Below are 22764 nucleotides of genomic sequence, written 5' to 3' on the forward strand. Positions count from 1 at the left end.
GAGCGTTACTAAAAGCGGACCTCTTGAAATTGGCCAAACATTTTAACTTGGAGGTCCGAACTAATTCAAGGAAGGCAGAGTTGCAGACCACGGTGATACAATCTATGGTGGGATTAGGAACATGGGACGAGTTAGCCTGGCAGTGGCTACCCGAAGAACCAGAAGACGTTGAGCTCCAGAAACTGGACTTGCAATTACGGAGCCAGGAACGGATCAAAGAAGAAGAAAGGAAAGCAGAAAAGGAAAGAGCAGAAGAAGAAAGGAAAGCAGGAAAGGATAGAGCAGAAGAGGAAAGGAAAGCAGAAGAGAGGAGAGAAGAGAAACAAGCAGAGGAAAGGAGAGTGGAACGAGAACTCCAGGAAAGGTTAGAAGAAAGGAAAGCAGAAGAGAGGAGAGAAGAGAAACAAGCAGAGGAAAGGAGAGTGGAACGAGAACTCCAGGAAAGGTTAGCAGAAGAAGAAAGGAAAGCAGAAAAGGAAAGAGCAGAAGAAGAAAGGAAAGCAGAAGAGAGGAGAGAAGAGAAACAAGCAGAGGAAAGGAGAGTGGAACGAGAACTCCAGGAAAGGTTAGAAGGGAGAAAAGCAGAGGAGAGGAGAGCTGCCAGGGAACTCGAAGCAGAGGAGAGAAAAGCCGAAAGGGAGTTGAAGGAACGTGATCTGGCGCTTCAGCAAGAGATTAAATTCAAGGAGCTGGATTTAATGAGAGAACGGGGAGAGGTACCACCCTTGCTGACGGGGTCGACACCTAGCCAGAACACCTGGGAGGTGGGCAGACATGTGAGGCTGGTTCCACCCTTCAGTGAAAAGGAAGTCACTCAATTTTTTCCACACTTTGAGAAAGTGGCTCGACAGTTAAACTGGCTGGAGGAGGCCTGGACCATACTAGTGCAAAGTGTGCTGGTGGGTAAAGCTCAAGAGATTTATTCGGCGCAACCAATGGACCAATGTGCAGATTATGAGGTATTGAAGAAGCATATCCTCAAAGCCTATGAGTTGGTTCCTGAAGCTTACCGGCAAAAATTCAGGAATGCCAGGAAGAGGGAGAGTGAGACCCATGTGGAGTTTGCCAGAGTGAAAGAAAACATGTTTGATCGGTGGTGTGAGTCGAAAGGAGTCGGGAACGACTTCGAAGCATTGCGTGACCTGATGCTGGTGGAGGAATTTCAACAGTGTGTCCACGAGGACATCAAAGTGTACCTGCAGGAAAAGAAAGTACCGAAGCTGTGGGACGCAGCCACCATGGCAGATGATTATGCCTTAACACACCGGATAGGGGTCCACGAACCTAACTCCTTGCCTAGATTTCCACAGGGGAGTTGTGAAACAGCAGGTGCGCAGAACGACAATACATGGCGGCGGCCTCGAGATGATTATGGGGACAACGCTGATACCCGAACTGTTTGAAATCAGAGGGCGACGGGCCCAGGACAAACTTATTTTTCGGGGGGCCCGAGGCAGACCACGAGTTTTTCCTCCGGACCTACTTGCGCTTTTTGCAAGAAACCTGGACACTTGATGTCCAGTTGTTACCTCATGAAAAGAGAAAACCCAGAGCGGAGTCTGACTATTACAACTCCGAATGCGATGGCAAGCGTAAGAAATTGCCCACAGAAGAGTTACCAACCATTTATTTATGAGGGGTTGGTCTCCCTCGAGGGAGACTTGACTAACCCAAGACCTGTTAGGGTATTGAGGGACACAGGAGCCCATCAATCCTTAATGCTTGAAGGCATTTTGCCATTGTCAAAGAGTACCGCAACTGGTGATAGGGTTCGGTTACAAGGGATCGGTGGCTGTGTTAGTGCCCCACTTCATGTTATCCATTTGGAATCCGATTTGGTGTCAGGACCGGTCACCGTCGGTTTACAAGCCACGCTTCCTGTAGAGGGAGTATCTGTGATTATCGGGAATGATTTGGCCGGGGGGCAAATTTATGGTAACCCGAGGGTGGGTAAAGAGCACCGCAGGGGAAATAACACCACCCCAGCTCGGGATGGTGACAAAAGTGCCAAGTTATTTGTAGGGGGACTGAACTTCAACACAGAGGAAGAAGTTCTGACCTCTGTCTTCAACAGATATGGGCCGCGGGTGGAAGTGCGGGTGGTAAAAGACAGGGAAATGCAACGGTCAAGAGGGTTCGGCTTTGTCACGTTTGCAAGCACAAAAGACGCCAGGGAGGCAGAGAAGAATTGGAATGGTAAGGATTTGGAGGGTCGGACCATAACAGTAGGGAAGGCATTTCGTAGGCGTCAAGAGGTCTACAGAAGAGGACCACTTGGCGGTAGTTTTGGTGTTGGCAGCAGCCGATATTACTATGGAGGCTCCCAGAGTTACGGCATCTCCCGAAAGAATGATTGGCAGAGGACTGGCTGAGAAGGAGACCGCCAGTCAGGTGACTGATGGGACAAGGGGTCCCACCGTAACTGTTAGGAGTCCGGAGAAGTTGAAGCCCTCTATATATGGCGGAGCCGCCGAGCCTGGGCTCCTACACGGGTTAACCGTGAACGCCACGTTCTTAAAAGGCGTCCCGGTAGGGAACGTTCCTGCACGGACTAACCGTGAACTCCACGTTCTTAAAGGCATCCATGTAAAGAACTTTCCTCCCCGGACTAACCGTGAACCCCACATTCCTTAAGGCATCCATGTAGTGAGTACTCAGCTGGGCCTCCATCCAAGAGCAACTAGAAGTTGTTGACGCTTGGTCTAGAGGGAATTACCTTGGAATCTCTGGGGGGTTTTGGTGAAAGTTTGTTGCTTTATTTTTGAGATGCGATAATTGTGCCCGGGGGGAACTGATGATTTGGGGTATCGGGATTGTTTATCAAAGTTGGCCAGCCCAGAAAGTTTTCGCGGGGTTCAAACTTTCTTTCTTGAAGGGGGGGAGTGTTACGGATCCCGGATTTAGGTGAATTACTATTCATGTCATTGCTTATTATGGTTTATTCTATTAAAGGTTGTTGTGGTTAAATGGTTAGAGAGGCTCCGGATAACAGGAGACCGGAAACGGGATAGTGAACCGGAAGAAGAAAAACAAGACACGAGGTCCTGGAGAAGTGGCTATCTTCTTCTTCCTCGCCCAGCTCCGACGCGAGTGGTGTCGATATTGAGCAGCGTGGGGGACGCTGCGTTTGAAAGCCCGTCTGGCGAAAGGAGTTACCTGCGCGGGGTAATTACCGATTACACGTCAAGTTGCCGTGGGTTCGTGCACGAAACCAAGCGTCCGGCACAGTTCGCCTCAACGTCTACAAGGACGCGTACAGGTCGCACCTTGGGCCTCGCGCACTTTGCAAGCCACGCTTTGCTTTGCCCGCTTTGCTTTGCAAGGAGGTGTGCGCTGCAGCAGCTGTTCCCGGTACGCGACGTGCACGTTTGGAGCACGTCAGCCAGGGGTCCGTTCAACCGCCCGTGTGCGGAGAAGTCGACCTTCACCTTGGTCTGGAGGGGCCCAGAGACATTGTGAGGGACAGTGACCATTGAGGGGTCGTGAGTGGGGAAAGGGGGGACATATATGAGATGGCCATCTTAGTAATATTGGTGATTGTTTGTTGATGGTTGTTGATTGATTGGGGAATATATTATTGATTAATCCGGATCCTTGGTGTGGGGGTTTCTTATTGACTTGAATTGTTGTGTCTTTCATATTGATTGCGTTACGAAAGCGTATAAATCATAGATCTTTCTGGCAGAGTTCCTCTCACGGTCCGGGGGTCACCGAGACCAGGTAGTCACTGGGAGGACCCCGTAACACTATCAATATTGTTGAAATGCAGATCAAATTTCTGTATGTTGAAATGTGTTGAAAAAGTCAAAACTTTCCATGGGGTGTACTTACTTTTTCACGTGACTGTATATATATATATACATATTATATATATATATATATGTATATATATATATATATATATATATATATATATATATATATATATGTATTGTTACGGATCTCGGGGGTCGGCGCTCCCCTTATCAAGGGGGGGGGTTAATCCCCTTGTCTTTTTAGCTGGCCGTCCCGAGTCCTGGTAAGCTATAACGTCCTTCCCGGCGCGGCGTTAGGTAGGGTTTGCTAGGCCTAGGGGTTCGCTGCTACCTAAGTACTAACGCCCGCCGGAAACGAGGGAATAACTCCCGCTCGAACCACGGATATGCTGGATAATGCCGAGCGGTTAGTGATCCACGATCTGAACTATTAACCAAGAGACTAAACCTGATTCTAGCGGTTCCGAATCGTGCCACGTTTACCCAATGAAAGAAAGGACGGATGCGATCGGATTAGGGAAAACCAAGAAAGAACAAGGTAATTTATTACCAATATACAGGAGGAAAGAGGAAACAAAAGGATGTACAGGAAGAACAAGAAGAAGCAGGACACAGGGCAGTCTTAAAAACAGTCTTAACTTATGATCCCAGACAAACACACACACTCACACAGGGATTGTAGCTGGTAGATGGAAGGTCCAGGTGGATGGTCCAGGTGATGGGGTCCAGGCTCCGGTCCCGTGGGCGAAACCCGGCAGGCAGCTCCGCGCGTAGTTGGAACGCGACCGGACCTTACATATGGCGGGGGAGGGGGGGAGGCTCGCGTCCTTTGTACGTAATAAACATATGGTCGTGTCAAACGCTCTCTCTCTCTCTCTCAAGTTCTCTATTCAGCGCCAGCGAGTGAGTTCTCCTTTGCCAATGTGTGCTCCGTATAGGCTTTCGCAATGCACTCAGCGCTCTCTCATCAAGTCCACCAAAGGAAGAATTCCGTGCAAGTCCGTAATAGGGCTTTGCGCTCGTGCTTATATAACGCGAGCCAAGATCACTCCGCGTGCTCCAAAACCACGCCCGCCAGCGATCTCACCTCAGCCCTGGTTGGTTGGCGAGGGCTTACCGGCCATGCCTTTGATGGCTGGTTGACAGGCCACACCTTGTTCTTGGCGTCCCGCCCGCTTTTCCTCGGGCCTGACCGCATGGTTAATGGCGTCGTTTGAACGAGCTTAAGCTCAATGGCAGCGAACGCTGCTAACAAGGCGCATAATGGCGGCGCTTGGAGAGAGAGGTTGCAAAATGGACGAAAGGGCCTACTCCTTATTTGATTGACGCAACATAGATTCAACTATTGGAAACACGGCCTTATCTAAAACACATAATAATGAAATAACTGAGTTCCTATGGTGGCCTACGTGTTGCTTGTGGACTAACTAGGGGTGCAACCTTTAACCTTTAATGTCATATTTACAAGTGATTATTTATTTACCAAAGTGTGGGTTCTAAAACCACAACAATATATATACACAAAGAATTAAGTTAAGCACCCCTACACAACGAATTAAGGTAAGCACCCCCTAATATATATTCTTTGTGTATATGTATACATTGGCATATATTCTAAGGTATGTGAGATCAAATAATGAGTGGTATGACATTAGCAATTATCCATTGATGAAATGCAGATGAGTGCACTCGTAGGGTTGAGTTGGGTTGAGTAGTGATCCGATCACGTGGGTCCTACACACGTTATTGACGCAAAGATCGCTAGAGGTCTTCTCAGAACAATGACTGTACGTTAGAAAACATAAACGTCATCCACACTGTCCGTGATGGACCTATAGCTCCATACTTAAATTGAGGTGAAAATATGCCTAAAATTCCCAAAAAATTTCACCTTAAATTATTCAGAATAAAATATTGAAAACGGCATGATTGTTATGTTTTTATGTGACCATAATATCACTTCTCCAGAAAATATAGCAATATCATGGGTATATTACACTGTTTTGACGACAACAAACTTGTAATGTGCGAGGTTGTAAAAAAACGGGGGGGGGTGCTTAACTTAATTCTTTGTGTATATATATGTATATATACATATGTATATACTGTATATATATATATATATATATATATATATATCTATATATATATATATATATATATATATATATATATATATATATATATATATATATATATATAGGTATATCTGTATATGTACTAATAAAAATAAAGAGATATACATACATCCAGTCACTCGATCAAGATCGGGTTATTTCGTCATTGGTGTATCAAGTAGATTGTTTAGACTTTAGCACAGTGGAAAAAAATTAACCCGTGAGTGCAAAACGGCAATTATGGGCCAAATGGCCTCATTTCGTTTGAGTTCTTCTTACCTCCGCCACCAAGGGTGGATGGAGGTTATATTTTCACCGCTGTCTGTCTGTCCGTTTGTTACTTGGCAATTATTATTTATTTATTTTGCAAGTTTGTTGTTTGCTCCGGTTTGTGTGTTTGTGTGTTTGTCTGTCCGCTCACTTATACTTGCCTACAGGTCACAATTTTAAACCGACCTTCACGAAACTTCACCAAATGGTAGTGTTCGTGGTCCGACAAAATCCTATATATTTTTGATGTCAAAAGGTCAACATATGCGAAAGGTCAACCACTTTATTTCAAATTTCAAAAGTCCTCAATTTTCATCCGATTGACTTGAAATTTGAATAGGATTTACATATCGGCTAACTGAATTCAAACACAAACTATTTTTGAGATCAGCTTCGGCCAAAAGGTCAACATAGGCCAAAGGTAAACCACTTTTTTTCAAATTTCAAAAGTCCTCAATTTTCATCTGATTGACTTGAAATTTGAATATGATTTACATATCAGCTAACTGAATTCAACCACCAACTATTTTTGCGATCAGCATAGGCCAAAAGGTCAACATAAACCAAAGGTCAACAACAATTTCAAATTTCTAAAATCCTCAATTTTCATCAGATTGACTTGGAATTTGAATGGGATTTTCATATTATCGAACTGAATTCAACCACGAACTATTTTTGAGATCAACATAGGCCAAAAGGTCAACATAGGCCAAAGGTCAACCACTTTTTTTCAACTTTTTCTAAAATCCTCAATTTTCATCTGATTGAATTGAAAATTGAATAGGATTTTCATATCAGCTAACTGAATTCAACCACCATCTATTTTTGAGATCAACATAGGTCAGTCATAAGGTCAACATAGGCCAAAGGTCAACCACTTTTTTGTAATTTCTAAAATCCTCAATTTTCATCCGATTGACTTGAAATTTGAAAAGATTGTCATATTAGCTAACTGAAATCAACCAACAACTATTTTTGAGGTCAACATAGGTAACAAGGTCAACATAGGCCAAAGGTCAACCACCTTTTTCAAATTTCTAAAATCCTCAATTTTCATCAGATTGACTTGGAATTTGAATGGGATTTTCATATTATCGAACTGAATTCAACCACGAACTATTTTTGAGATCAACATAGGCCAAAAGGTCAACATAGGCCAAAGGTCAACCACTTTTTTTTCAACTTTTTCTAAAATCCTCAATTTTCATCTGATTGAATTGAAAATTGAATAGGATTTTCATATCAGCTAACTGAATTCAACCACCATCTATTTTTGAGATCAACATAGGTCAGTCATAAGGTCAACATAGGCCAAAGGTCAACCACCTTTTTCAAATTTTTAAAATCCACAATTTTCATCGGATTGACTTGAAATTTGAATATGATTTTCATATCAGCTAACTGAATTCAACCATTTTTGAGATCAACATAGGTCATAAGGTCAACATAGGCCAAAGGTCAACCACGTTTCTCAAATTACTAAAATCCTCAATTTTCATCCGATTGACTGAAATCTGAATAGGATTTGCATATCAGCTTACTCAAACCAACCACCAACTATTTTTGAGGTCAACATAGGCCAAAAGGTCAACAAAGGCCAAATATCTAAAATTGTCAATTTTCATCAGATTAACTTATACGTACTTTGAAGACGATTTGCATATCAGGTCACTAATTATTTTTGAGGTCAAAAGGATGCTCTACTGAGTGCCTTTCTACTTTGTCTGTTTTGCCAAGTGTCGCCCGATGAGTGATTTTTCATCTGTTTGTTTGTTTGTGAACAAAATATCTCAAAAGGTTGTGGACGGATTCGGACGAAATTTGGCAGAGATGTAACTTATGTGACAAGGACGAAATTATTAGATTTTGGTGAAGATCCGGATTCGGATCCGGCTAGTAGAATGTTTTATGTGATTCTTCACTATTGAGTGATCTGGCCAACCAGGTGGAAGTATGCTCTCTACTGAGTGCCGTTCTAGTTGGATCGTTTGATGACTACTTGCACTTCGTATAGTCCCGTGGAGACTGTGGAACATTTGTATATTAATTTCCATTCTGCATACGAAATGTAAATAATGAAATGCAAATTTTTTTTTAAACATAGTCGAGGCTCGTGGAAGAAAGTAAATAGGAGGGAGAGGTTTGCCAGACGGTTCTTTTGAATAGAGATAGTGAGATTGTGAGATTTGTCGGGATTGAAAGACATATTCCAAGTGTTTCACCAGCTTTTCATTTTTTCAAGGTCTGAAGAGAAGGAAGAGGCTGCAGCTTACCTGTCTGAGTGATGAGGGATGTCATGGCAGAGAGTGGAGTCATCAGTAAATAGAATAAGGAGATTTTCCAGAGTCAGAGAGATCATTGATGAATTGATTAGGAATCGGATTAGGCCCAGAACACTGCATTGGGGCCACTCCAGCTTAGATGGGGAGGGGAAATGAGAGGTTTGATACCCAAGAAAGAATTCACCTTTGAGCAGTGGAAGTGCGAACCTGTAAGCTAAGCTCCGCTCCTCTCTCCATCGATGTTTTAATGTCGATTTTATTAAGAATTGCAATTTTTTGTGACGTTGACCTGTTACAAGAATGTGGTGGAGCAAATTTCAGGTGATTATATTATTAGAATTCCGACAGTCTGGAAATTCTTAAATTTATTAATTTGGGTGTATCAACTCCAAGCTCGATGGATGATCCAGCATCATCGACAGAGAGCGGAGGATGGTTAAATGACCTAGCATCTATGATCTTGTACAAAACCTTTCCATTGTGATTTTTCCAAACATCCCACAGCTTCTCATCCAGGGAAACGATAATTCTGCGAAGTGTTCAGTGATTTTTAATGATCAAAGGTAGGTAAAGGTGGAGAGCCGGTTTCCTCTCCCACAACACAATTCGGCCTTCACAGCCAGAGATTGGATTCACGCTAAAGGGAAGGGGGTGATTCATGATCCCGAGGCTTGGAATGAAAGGGCACTTGTACTGTTAAGGAAGGTTATTTGAACGGTCAAACACTCTTGCTATTTAATGGAGAAGGCGTATAGGATCTCAAGGCATGGAACGTGTTTGGCGGAGCTACCGGTAGATAAGCAGAACAGCAAAAAAAAAAAAATGGACATTTTCGCTTTGGATAATGCATTGCATGGCTCCGCATTTCTGGATCTTATCCTGTGTTTATTCTGGCTCCTGGCAGGCATGAGTAGCAAGAGGGGGAAAAAGACAGCGTTGCTCTGGATATGTTTACCGCAGCGCACGCTCGAAGGAGGAGGATGGGGAGTTGGGGGAAGAGATGTGGCGCATTTAAACCTAATCTTTTTTTATTATTATTACAAATAACAGAGGATGTGTCTGGCCATATGATCACAATCCCATTTATTCTGCCATAAACCCTGCATACAATTTTCTAGCACTACCTTTTTTTCCAATTATCCCCGCGAAACGCAAGGAAGGCAAACAACATTAGACAGTGTGAATCGAGCCATCTTGAGCAATTCCTGATGACGCTTCCGAGATTGTTGTTTGTGGAGATGGCATCTGGAAGACATCCTGGCTGTGCGCATCTCTGTGCCACACAAGATGGACAAGCACGCTCTTTTGTTGTCCCCTGGACCTTTCCCGACGCCAGTGGAACATGCTCGCAAACTCCGTTTGGGTTTGCGTTCACTGGAAATCATATTCCCAGAAATGCCTACGTGCAGCTGCAGATTGCTGTTTTTGAACAAATCACAGTCTGTCACGTTTTCATGTACAATGGACATGGCCAATGGAGGACAAGGGCATCCTGATGCGACAGACAAAGTCGCAAAGCCATAAGATGGAATTGATCCGAAGCCTTACACATATACTGAAACGCAAAAGAAACTTACCACCTTTGAAACCTTTAAATATCAACAATAACACTGCGTGTAGTAAATGTGTGAACTTATTTGTGGACAATAGTGTCCTCACTGTCAGACAAAACGGTCACGGATGGTCACTTGAACCTTCAATGGTCACTTCATAGCACAGCTGTTGAACAGCCGTTTTGACTGTCAGTGATTAGCCAAGAGGTACGGGATAATTTTAATGAGCTGCACGTGATGTCTTGACATTGGCTTTAAAAAGGCCAGTGCAAAATGGGCATTTTGACCGAAAAATTTGACCATTTTGACCAACTTCAAAAAGACCGAAAACGCAAAAGAAACTTACCACCTTTGAAACCTTTAAATATCAACAATAACACTGCGTCTAGTAAATGTGTGAACTTATTTGTGGACAATAGTGTCCTTACTGTCAGACAAAACGGTCACGGATGGTCACTTGAACCTTCAATGGTCACTTCATAGCACAGATGTTGAACAGCCGTTTTGACTGTCAGTGATTAGCCAAGGGGTACGGGATGATTTTAATGAGCTGCACGCGATGTCTTGATATTGGCTTTAAAAAGGCCAGTGCAAAATGGGCATTTCAATCAACATGCCACGATTGTCAAGGGATCAACAGCAGCGTGCCCTGGGCATGCTGCAAGGCGGACTGAGCTACCGTGAGGTGGCACGTCGCCTTGGCTGTTCACACCAGACGATATCGGCCCTGGTGGACAGAGACACCCTCCACAACTCTGCAGATGACAGACCTCGATCAGGGAGGCCAAGAGTCACCACTGCAAGGCAGGACAGGCAGATGGTCGAAGTCACCTGCGGGATCGATTCCGTCCAGCATCCCGCACTGCGTCAGAAACTCCGGGGCGTGCAAACCCACGGATCTCCAATGATACTGCACGAATACGACTGCATGACTATGGCCTGACTGCCAGAATACCATACAGAGGCCCCGTGATGACGGCTGCCCATCGCCGCAACCGACAGAGATGGTGCCAGCAGCATCAGCGGTGGACCTTGGCGCAGTGGAACGAGGTCGCTTTCAGCGATGAGTCAAGGTTCTGTGTGGACAGTCCTGATGGGCGTGAGCGTGTCTGGAGAAGAACTGGCGAGCGATATGCCGATTGTTGCATGCGTCAAGCCAACAGGTGGGGTGGCCCAAGTGTGATGGTGTGGGCCGCCATATCAGGCCGGTACAGGACGCCACTGGTGGTTGTGGATGGGAATCTTAACGCCCAGCGGTATGTGGATAACATCCTGCGACATCATCTGCTGCCATTCCTGCTAGACCACCCAGAACTGAGAACCTTTCAGCATGACAACGCTCGTCCCCATGCTGCTCGCTTTACCACTGCATTTCTCCAAGGCGAGAACATCAACACCATGCAGTGGCCTGCGCTCTCCCCTGACCTGAATCCCATAGAGCACCAGTGGGATGAGCTTGGGAGACGCGTAGTTGGCAGGGCCAGGACACGGGCAGAGCTGCTTCAGACATTGAGGACTGAGTGGGACAGAATCCAGCAGCAATCCATCCTAAAACTGGTAGGCAGTATACGCCGATGATGCACTGCCTGTATCCAAAACAATGGTGGCCACACACGCTATTGAAAGGGGACTGACATTGCACCCTGTGCTGTTCTGTACTGTAGAACAAACTGATGAGATGGTGTATCTTGGTCAAAAACTTGACGTGTCATCAATAAAATGCCAATGTTTCAATTAGCAATTGTTGGTTTGTTTTATTTTGAACTGTTACAATTTTATTACATTTCAAACAAGTGGTAAGTTTCTTTTGCGTTTTCGGTCTTTTTGAAGTTGGTCAAAATGGTCAAAATGGTCAAATTTTTCGGTCAAAATGCCCATTTTGCACTGGCCTTTTTAAAGCCAATATCAAGACATCACGTGCAGCTCATTAAAATCATCCCATACCCCTTGGCTAATCACTGACAGTCAAAACGGCAGTTCAACAGCTGTGCTATGAAGTGACCATTGAAGGTTCAAGTGACCATCCGTGACCGTTTTGTCTGACAGTGAGTACACTATTGTCCAAAAATAAGTTCACACATTTACTACACGCAGTGTTATTGTTGATATTTAAAGGTTTCAAAGGTGGTAAGTTTCTTTTGCGTTTCAGTATACTATGGAAGGTCTTCCATTGATTTGTCAATCTAGCGGAGGCATACTCGACCAGGATTGGATGACGAACTCATTCCACATCGGTAGAGAGCATACCTCCACCAGGCTGAACAGTTTTTTTGTTGTTGTTGTTTTTTTATACAGAATCGAGGCTCGTGAAAGAGCTAACATTTATCAAACAAACAAATCAAACAAACAAGCAAACAAAGTATATAAAAAGGGGAGCATAGACAAGATGGGGAGAGAAGGGGAAGGACACAAACACAACATTTGAGAGCAGGGACATCGGGAGATGTGTGGGAGCGAGAGGGCTTGGGGGGGAGGCAGGAAAGGTAAAAAACGCAAGGACACCAAGGACTTCCAGGAAAGAAGTTGGTATTTCAAAAACATGGATTTGGGGTGAAATTAGCGGGGGTAGAAAAGATCAAGGTTTTGGATGGGGGAAGATAAGAGATGGTGGTGAACAGCTGTTTTAAAGACCTGGAGGGAGGAGTGGGATTGAAGAGAGTAAGGGAGTTTGTCCCAGAGGCGGGAGAAAAGAGGAATGAAGGAGTGAAGGTGAGCAGAGAGTCTTGATTTTGGCAGTTTAACCATAAGAGGGTTGCAGGCAGATCTTGTGCGACCTGTAGGAATATTTGGGGGACAGAGCCCAGGGAGAGCTGGGGGAGCAAGGCCCGAGAGGAGTCGGTAGAAGACGGAAAGACCACTAACCTGCCTGTGGTGAGTAAGTGAAAGGCCCTCGGAGATACCGTCATCGCGTGAGATTCCAATGATTCTGAATGCTTTGGTTTCAACAGCGTGAAGACGAGCTAGGTGCGAGGCAGGAGCACCAGCACAGAGTGGTGGGCAGTACTCCATTGAGCTGCGGTAGAAAGCCTTGTACGTGGTGAGGACCTCAGGTGTGCCAAGGAAGGACTTCGCACGACGGAGGATGCCCAGTAGGCGACTGGCTTTGGAGGCCAGCTTGGAAATGTGGTTTTCCCAGGAAAGATCATGGCAGATAGTGAGACCCAAAAGCTTGAGTGACAGAACGTCTTGGAGAGGATTATTCAGAAAGTAGATGGGGGGGTTGTCCAGTCGGTCTTTTCGGAGAGACATTGTAAGAGTGTGAGATTTGTCAGGATTGAAAGACATGTTCCACTTGTTTGCCCAGTCTGTGATTTTGTCCAGGTCTGCAGAGAGTGAGGAGGCTGCAGACTGCCGATCTGAGGGATGAGGAATGGAGCGGCAGAGAGTGGAGTCATCAGCAAAGAGATAGAGAGGATTTTCAAAAGAGAGTCAGAGAGATCATTGATGAAGACCAGAAAAAGCACAGGGCCCAGAACACTGCCTTGGGGAACTCTAGCCTGAACAGGAAGAGGAGATGAGAGAAACCCATTCAGGGCCACACGTTGACTACGACTCGAGAGGACGTCCGCCAGCCATGCGTGGAGATTTCCATGGATACCAAAGGAGGAGTGTTTTGTGAGCAGAGCGGGGTGCCAGACCATATCGAAGGCACGGGATATGTCGAGGGAGACAGCTCTAATTTCTTGTTTGGCATTGAGGACATCCATCCATTGTTGAGACAGCAGAAGCAGCATGTCCAGAGTAGAGTGACCTGGTCTGAAACCAAATTGATGATCAGAGATCAAGCCATTGGAGAAGAGGAAAGATTTCATTTGCGAAGCAATGATGGATTCCATGACTTTGCTGATAATTGGGAGAAGGCTGATTGGTCTGGAGTTGCTAGGATCTGTTTTTGCACCTTGTTGTGTAAAGCGGTGATGTTGGCTGATTTCTAAGCAGATGGCAGTTGACTTTGAGCAAAAGAGATGGTGAAGAGAACAGAGGGAGAGAGTGAAAGAGCGGGAGAACAGGATTTTAGGACCCTTGGGCTGATGCCATCAGGTCCAGTTGCAGAATCAGAGTCGAGGGTTGACAGAAACTTTTCACCTTGTCAGGAGGAAAGGACATGGAGTCCAGGAGCAGCTGGGTACGACTGGGTATGGTGGGTACAGAGAGGGATGGGTTTGGGACACAAGATTTAGAGGCAAACACAGAGTTGAGGCATTCAGCTTTTTCACGTGCGGAGTCAGCTGTGTAGCCGTTTGAGGTAAGGGAGGGGATGGATGGGGGAACAAACACCAGAAACAGATTTGACCAGACGCCACCAGGATTTGGAAGAGGGAGACAGATAAGAGAGTTCGGTCTTGAGAATGGAGAGATATTGTTTCCTGGCTCTTCTGAGGGTGGACACACACTTGTTTCGGGCTTTGTGAAAGGAAATGAGATTTCCTTCCGTTGGATTTGCTTTCCAGGAGATGAAGGCAAGTTGTTTCTGGGCAACAGCCTCACCACAAGATTCCGTGTACCATGGACGGGAGGAAGGGTATGACAACTGAAGACGAGATGGGATAAATCTGTGCATGAGAGAGAGCAATTTACTTTGGAAGAATTCCCAGGATGAGTTGATGTCAGAGGTGGTAGAGATGGGAGACCAGTCCAGATGATTGATGGCTGTTTGAAGACCGTGCCATTTGGCCTGAGTGAAATGCCAGACTCGTCGATGCTGAGGAGGCTCCCTGAGAATGGTCAGAGGGATGTCCACTTTAACAAGCACATGATCAGATGAGCCGATTGGAGCAGAAGAAGAGCAGCAGACATTTTCAGGGAAGTTAGTCATAACCAAGTCCAGAAGAGAAGATGCTCCGTTGACTGAGATCCGGGTAGGGAAATTGACAGATTGTGTCAGTCCCAGTGAGTCGCAGAAGTCCTTTGCTGAGGAGCCATGGCTGGTGAGAGAGGTACCCACACCCAGCCAACTGGTAGGGTGACAATTGAAATCACCACATATGAGGAATAAAGAGTTGGGATGAGTAGATTGAAGTTGGTCCATATTATCAGACAGCAAGATGTAGATGGAGTCATCCCTGTTTGGTGGACAGGACAACACACATATGAACAAGAGGTGGGAGCGAAGGGGAAGCCGTTGCCAGAGGTATTCCTGGGGGTGAGGTGGAGAGAGTGCAGTGCAGGGCGAGTGAGGAAGAGAGTTTTTGATAAAGATAGCAACCCCACCTCCAGGACGAGGCTCAGGTCTATCATATCGGAGGAGGGAGTTTATGTTTTGAATTACACTGATAGGCCTGATCTGCATCCGGCCCGGAACCAAAATCCCATCGGGTTGTACTTGTCGCCCACCCAACTCATCCACCAAGTTTTGTCATAACCCGTCAATAACTTTTTGAGATATCATGCAACATATCTTATTTGTCTTATTTTTCATGTCATAACTACATAAGCTGAATGCCTCAACTCTGTGTTTGCCTCTAAATCTTGTGTCCCAAACCCATCCCTCTCTGTACCCACCGTACCCAGTGGTACCCAGCTGCTCCTGGACTCCGTGTCCTTTCCTCCTGACAAGGTGGAAAAGTTTCTGTCAAACCTCGACTCTGATTCTGCAACTGGACCTGACGGCATCAGCCCACGGGTCCTAAAATCATGTTCTTCTGCTCTTTCACTCCCTCTCTCTGTTCTCTTCACCCTCTCTTTTGCTCAAGGTCCACTGCCATCTGCTTGGTAATCAGCCAACATCACCGCTTTGCACAAAAAGGTGCAAAAACATATCCTAGCAACTACAGACCAATCAGCCTTCTCCCAATTATCAGCAAAGTCATGGAATCCATCATTGCTTCAGATATGAAATCTTTCCTCTTCTCCAATGGCTTGATCTCTGATCATCAATTTGGTTTCAGACCAGGTCACTCTACTCTGGACATGCTGCTTCTGCTGTCTCAACAATGGATGGAGGTCCTCAATGCCAAACATGAAATTAGAGCTGTCTCCCTCGACATATCACGTGCCTTCGATACGGTCTGGCACCCCGCTCTGCTCACCAAACTCTCCTCCTTTGGTATCCATGGAAATCTCCACACATGGCTGGCGGACTTCCTCTCTAGTCGTAGTCAACGTGTGGCCCTGAATGGGTTTCTCTCATCTCCTCTTCCTGTTCAGGCTGGAGTTCCCCAATAGTGTAGCAGCATAGCAAACCTGTTGTGCATTTTGTGATACAAGCACCAAATTTGGTACACTAGTAGACTATCATATTATGAAAAGATCTGGATATTGGGCCATCTCAGATTCAGAGATTTGATTTTTGCAAGATTTCGATTCGATTGGGATCGAAGAGAACACCTTCTTCGTCTTCTGTACAGTGAAGTTGCCAGCCCTGAATTCTCTGGCTACATCTGGGTGCTTCATTGGGAGTGCAACCGTGTCCCTCAGGTGAACAGGGACCCACCTGGCATAGTGTGTGTGGTCTAAGGCATGGAACCATGGGACCAGTTCCGTCAGGGCATCAAGGTACGTCGTGAATGAAGCCTGCCGCAGAGAACGCACGTAGACCAGTACCAACATCTCTAGTTCCAGCACAGTTGCCCAGTACTGAAAGTTGGGAATGTCTTCTCCTCTCTGGTGACACCAGTCTTCGAACTCAGGCAGGTCTTCTGCATCATCAGCATATGTCATACAGTGGCGTTCATACGCACGGTGTTGCAGGATGTGCAGTGCCGCTGCAGTTATTTGATGAGCTCTTCTTGTGCGGGTGACGTGGGCAGCTCGTAGGAAGGAGTCGGCCGTCCCTGGCGTTGCAATCTCAGCTTGCAAAATCTGCAAATCTTGCAAAAATCAAATCTCTGAATCTGAGATGGCCCAATATCCAGATCTTTTCATAATATGATAGTCTACTAGTGTGCCAAATTTGGTTCTTATATCACAAAATGCACAATTCTTTTGAATATTTGGGCTAAGCCGCCCCACTACAAGGCAGTGTTCTGGGCCCTGTGCTTTTTCTGGTCTTCATCAATGATCTATCTGACTCTCTTGAAAATCCTGTCTCTTTCTCTTTGCTGATGACTCCACTCTCTGCCGCTCCATTCCTCATCCCTCAGATCGGCAGTCTGCAGCCTCCTCACTCTCTACAGACCTGGACAAAATCACAGACTGGGCAAACAAGTGGAACATGTCTTTCAATCCTGACAAATCTCACACTCTTACGATGTCTCTCCGAAAAGACCGACTGGACAACCCTCCCATCTACTTTCTGAATAATCCTCTCCAAGACGTTCTGTCACTCAAGCTTTTTGGGCTCACTATCTGCCATGATCTTTCCTGGGAAAACCACATTTCAAAGCTGGCCTCCAAAGCCAGTCGCCGACTGGGCATCCTCCGTCGTGCGAAGTCCTTCCTTGGCACACCTGTGCTCCTGAGCTTTCCCCGAAGTCCTTCCTTGGCACACCTGAGCTCCTCACCACATACAAGGCTTTCATCCGCAGCTCAACGGAGGACTGCTCTCCCCTCTGGGCTGGTGCTCCTGCCTCACACCTAGCTCGTCTTCACGCTGTTGAAACCAAAGCATTCAGAATCATTGGAATCTCCCGCGATGACGCTATCTCCGCAGGCCTTTCACTTACTCACCGCAGGCAGGTTGGTGGTCTTTCCGTCTTCTACCGATTCCTCTCCAGCCTTGCTCCCCCAGCTCTCTCTGGGCTCTGTCCCCCAAATATTCCTACAGGTCGCACAAGATCTGCCTGCAACCCTCTTATGGTTAAACTGCCAAAATCAAGACTCTCTGCTCACCTTCACTCCTTCATTCCTCTTTTCTCCCACCTCTGGAACAAACTCCCTCACTCTCTTCAATTCCACTCCTCCCTCCAGGTCTTTAAAATGGCTGTTCACCACCATCTCTTATCTTCCCCAATCCAAAACCTTGATCTTTTCTACCCCCGCTAATTTCACCCCAAATCCACTTTTTGAGGTGCCGACTTCTTTCCTGGAAGTCCTTGGTGTCCTTGCGTTTTATACCTATCCTGCTCCCCCCCCCCCCAGGCCCTCTCCCTCCCACACATCTCCCGATGTCCCTGCTCTCAAATGTTGTGTTTGTGTGCTTCCTCCACTTCTCTCCCCATCTTGTCGACCGCTCCCCTTTTTATATACTTTGTTTGCTTGTTTGTTTGATTAGTTTGTTTGATAAATGTTAGCTCTTTCACGAGCCTCGACTCTGTATACAAAAGAAGAAAAAAATTTTTGACCCCATCTCTCAATTATGAAGAATTAAAAAATGAAGAATAGAAAAAATAGAAAATATGAATAGAATGATTGATTTAAGGCCATTTTTCCCCGCTAGAGTTTTTTTTTTGGGGGATACAAGATCGAGGCTCGTTTGGATACAAGATCGAGGCAAGATCGAAGCTAACATCAATCACAAAAAAAAAAAACCGACACACGAAACATACAATAAAGGGAGCGAGAGACAAGATGGGGAGAGAGAGGGAAGCACACAAGTACAACAGCAGAGAACAGGGACATCGGGAGATCTGTGGGAGGGAGAAGGCTTGGGGGGAGGAGGCATTGGAAGACAGGGGCAGGGGGTAGGGGGGTGGGAAGGTATAAAACACATGGACACTGCAAGAATTTCCAGGAAACAAAGAAGTCGGGATTTCAAAAAAAGTGGATCTGGGGTGAATTAATGGGGGTAGTTAGCCTTGCGAGTCCCATGACCTCATGGTTCCCTTTTTGAGGCAATGTTTTTATCGCCGGATGCCATTCCTGACGCCAACCCTTAGTCGCCTCTTATGATGCGCAGGGATACGGTGCACCTATTCTGAACCAGGTTACACACCGGGATCATTCATCCCAGCAAGCTGGTACCCAGGAGGACAGTTTCGTAGGAAAGCAAGCATGGTCCCAGCAAGCATGGTACCCACCGTAGGATTCGGTGGGTACCAGCTTGCATCCCAGCAAGCTGGTACCCACCGAATCTGTCTACCAAGGTTCATCCGAATCTGTCCACCAAGGTTCATCCGAATCTGTCCACCTGTTCTCCCCTATGGGCCGGTGCTCCTGCCTCACACCTAGCTCGGCTTCACGCTGTTGAAACCAAAGCTTTCAGAATTATTGGAATCTCCCGCGATGAAGCTATCTCTGAGGGCCTTTCACTCACTCACTGCAGGCAGGTAGGTGGTCTTTCTGTCTTCTCCCGACTCCTCTCCGGCCTTGCACCCCCAGCTCTCTCTGTGCTCTGTCCCCCAAATATTCCTACAGGTCGCACAAGATCTGCCAGCAACCCTCTGATGGTTAAACTGCCGAAATCTCGGCTCTCTGCTCACCTTCACTCTTTCATTCCTCTTTTCTCCCGCCTCTGGAACAAACTCCCTCACTCCCTTCAATCCCACTCCTCCCTCCAGGTCTTTAAAACAGCTGTTCACCACCATCTCTTATCTTCCCCCATCCAAAACCTTGATCTTTTCTACCCCCGCTAATTCACCCCAGATCCACCTTGTTTGAAATTCCAACTTCTTTCCTGGAAGTCCTGGCAGTGTCCATATGTTTTATACCTCTCCCACCACCCCCTTCCCATGCCCCCCCCCCCCCCCCAAAGCCCTCGCCCTCTCTCAGATCTCTCGATGTCTCCATGTCTCTCGGTCCCTGCTCTCAAATGTTGTGTTTGTGTCCTTCCCCCTCTCTCCCCATCTTGTCTACCGCTCCCGATGTTATATGTTTTATGTGTCGGTTTGTCTTTCTGTGTGATTAATGTTCGCTCTTTCACGAGCCTCGATCTTGTATACAAAAAAAAAACAAAAAAAAAAAAACACAATTTGTCGATAGCGGAAGGATGACAGGCCGAGTCAACCCCCCTGACGTTAATTCAGCGATCGACCAGGATTCAAACTCAGGATCCTCGGATCCCAAGCCGGCACCCTAACCGCTTGGACAACACCAGGCAGAAGACTATAAAAAATGAATTTAAAAAAAAAAATCTAAATACTTATCGTATCCAGATCTGGATCTTCAACTAAATTAAATCAATTCCTCCTTGCCACACCCCAAACCTGTCCACCAAGGTTCATCCGAATCTGTCTACCAAGGTTCATCCGAATCTGTCCACCAAGTTTCATCCGAATCTGTCTACCAAGGTTCATCCGAATCTGTCCACCAAGTTTCATCCGAATCTGTCCACAAAGATTCATCTGAATCTGTCTATCAAGGTTCATCCGAATCTGTCTACCAAGTTTCATCCGAATCTGTCTATCAAGGTTCATCCGAATATGTCTACCAAGGTTCATCCGAATCTGTCCACCAAGTTTCATCCGAATCTGTCTATCAAGGTTCATCCGAATCTGTCTACCAAGGTTCATCCAAATCTGTCCACCAAGGTTCATCCGAATATGTCTACCAAGGTTCATCCGAATCTGTCTACCAAGGTTCATCCGAATCTGTCCACCAAGGTTCATCCGAATCTGTCCACCAAGGTTCATCCGAATCTGTCTATCAAGGTTCATCCAAATCTGTCCACCAAGGTTCATCCGAATCTGTCTACCAAGGTTCATCCGAATCTGTCTACCAAGGTTCATCCGAATCTGTCTACCAAGGTTCATCCGAATCTGTCTACCAAGGTTCATCTGAATCTGTCTACCAAGGTTCATCCGAATCTGTCTACCAAGGTTCATCCGAATCTGTCCACCAAGGTTCATCCGAATCTATCCATCAATGTTCATCCGAATCTGTCCACCAAGGTTCATCCGAATCTATCCATCAATGTTCATCCGAATCTGTCTATCAAGGTTCATCCAAATCTGTCCACCAAGGTTCATCCGAATCTGTCTACCAAGGTTCATCCGAATCTGTCTACCAAGGTTCATCCGAATCTGTCCACCAAGGTTCATCCGAATCTGTCTACCAAGGTTCATCCGAATCTATCCATCAATGTTCATCCGAATCTGTCTACCAAGGTTCATCCGAATCTGTCTATAGCTTTTTGAGATATCCTTCTCACAGACAGACAAACAGGGGTGAAAGTATAAGTTCCGTCCACCTCGGGTGCTGTAGGTAGTGAGTCACTGCCCCCACTCATCAGGGCAATCATTTGGAACTTGGGCAGCGAACGGCACACAACGGCGTGCCTCTTCCCGAAAGCCCCTCGGGGATGTTGGCCGTCCACCAGCAAATGCCAGCAGACAGGACGCAAACATTTCCAAGGTGCACCGTTCGTGCAATGTGGACGACTCAGCAATACTTACAAAACGTCTCGCATTTTAAAGTTTATTCTTGTTTTTGTTTGTGAAGACATTAAGGCAGAAACTGCAAGGCTGAAGCTTTAAAATGAATCCTTGAATATTGCTGCTCAGGGGGTTGTTGTTGACTTTTTGGGAGATCTTATTTCTAATCACCGTCGATGACTCTTGCTCTTTTGGGACATTATTCTTCCACATTCGATAAGCCAGCCAGACCATTAAAATGTGATCGTTTAGGATTTGTTTTTAACGGAGATGCTGACACCGCCAAACCAAGGTCTTTCGTATCGCCAGTGTGATGCAAATCAACATTGTGATGTCTATTTCACTACCTCATTACACCTGTGCGATGGCAATGATGAGTCGAGGTGGAACTTCGTAATCCAAGGATCTCTCACCATGTCCAAACCCAATCCGTTTGTCTCTCTTTTGTTCCTCAAAACAAAAAGTTGCCGCGATAATGAAACACTTTCCAAAAGCAAGACCCGAGTGAAGCAAACGTGTTGGGATTTGAATAACCGTTCCGTACATGATGGTGCTGTTGGCTGGGAGCAACCCCCCAACCACTCCCCTGACTTGTAACGGTCTCGTTTCTGCTTAGTATCATGCTGGGCCTCGGAACATTCCGATCTACTGGGCTTGGCAGTGGACGAAGCATTGGGGGGTGCGGAGGCCGAGGCCAGACCAAAGATACGGGTTTAAATGGTAGTGTGACGGTATTCAGATAGTGTCAGGACTAATGAGTAATCAGAGCGGCATTGCACATTTCCTAAAAAATTTTTAGAAGAGCTACTACATCACTTCGTTGGTGACAATAGCCTTGTCATTTTGGCCCCGCCCTCTGGGGCGGGGCCAAAAGATCAAATACCGAAAAATGCAATTACGGAACATTTTAAACCATTTTTTAATAAAACCTTGTATTTGCAATCACCAATGGAGGACGCATGAAATATGCAACAACTTTTTGGATTTAACCCCCAGTTAATGCCCGAAGCGGTGGGGACCGAGGGTCACAGGGGTCAAAATGGGGGGAAAAAACAATTTAACTGAGAATTTGATATTTGGACATTCCTGGTGGAACCTTTTGCCATCTTTCAAATTTGCTTTAGGTGGGAAGCTTGGGGATATATAGCACGATATCTCAAAGAGTTGTGGACGGATTCAGACGAAACTTGGTGGACAGGTTGGTTAGACGACCAGAACAAGCTGATTCAAGTCTCGTTAAGGACCGGATGCAGATCCGGCCTATCAGGTAGATATATACAAAACGTAAGCTGTTCAGGGTTGTGGAGGTATGCGCTCTACTGAATGTCGTTCTAGTTATTATTATTACATGTTCTAACCACGGACTGCAAACAAAACAAGAACAACAACAACAACATAAAAAACTAAAACGGCACTCAATAGAGCGCATAGCTCCGCCAGGCTGAACAGTTCATATTTTGTATCTCACTGATAGGCCGGATCTGGATTCGGACCTGAACCAAAATCTAGTCGGCTTATTCTTGTCACCTAACCAACTCGTCCACCTAGTTTAGTCATAATCCGTCCACAACGTTTTGAGATATCATGCTATGTCTCGT

At 45.9% G+C, this 22764-nt stretch overlaps 1 protein-coding gene across 2 annotated transcripts in view; it reads right to left on the bottom strand.

Moving 5' to 3' along the window:
* LOC137425565 (semaphorin-3A) overlaps positions 1–22764 on the bottom strand; it is a 79529-nt gene that overhangs the window by 51864 nt on the left and 4901 nt on the right. Inside the window, exon 1 of one of the 2 annotated variants that reach the window (XM_068114122.2) lies at positions 4425–4540. The exons of the other annotated variant lie outside the window; for it this stretch is intronic. The gene's annotated coding sequence lies outside the window, so the exon portion shown is untranslated. Of the gene's footprint in view, positions 1–4424; positions 4541–22764 lie in introns of those variants that run through there. 2 annotated transcript variants of the gene reach the window in all.

Source organism: Myxine glutinosa, chromosome 4, assembly GCF_964187855.1.
Source record: "Myxine glutinosa chromosome 4, kmMyxGlut1.1, whole genome shotgun sequence".
NCBI lineage: Eukaryota > Metazoa > Chordata > Myxini > Myxiniformes > Myxinidae > Myxine > Myxine glutinosa.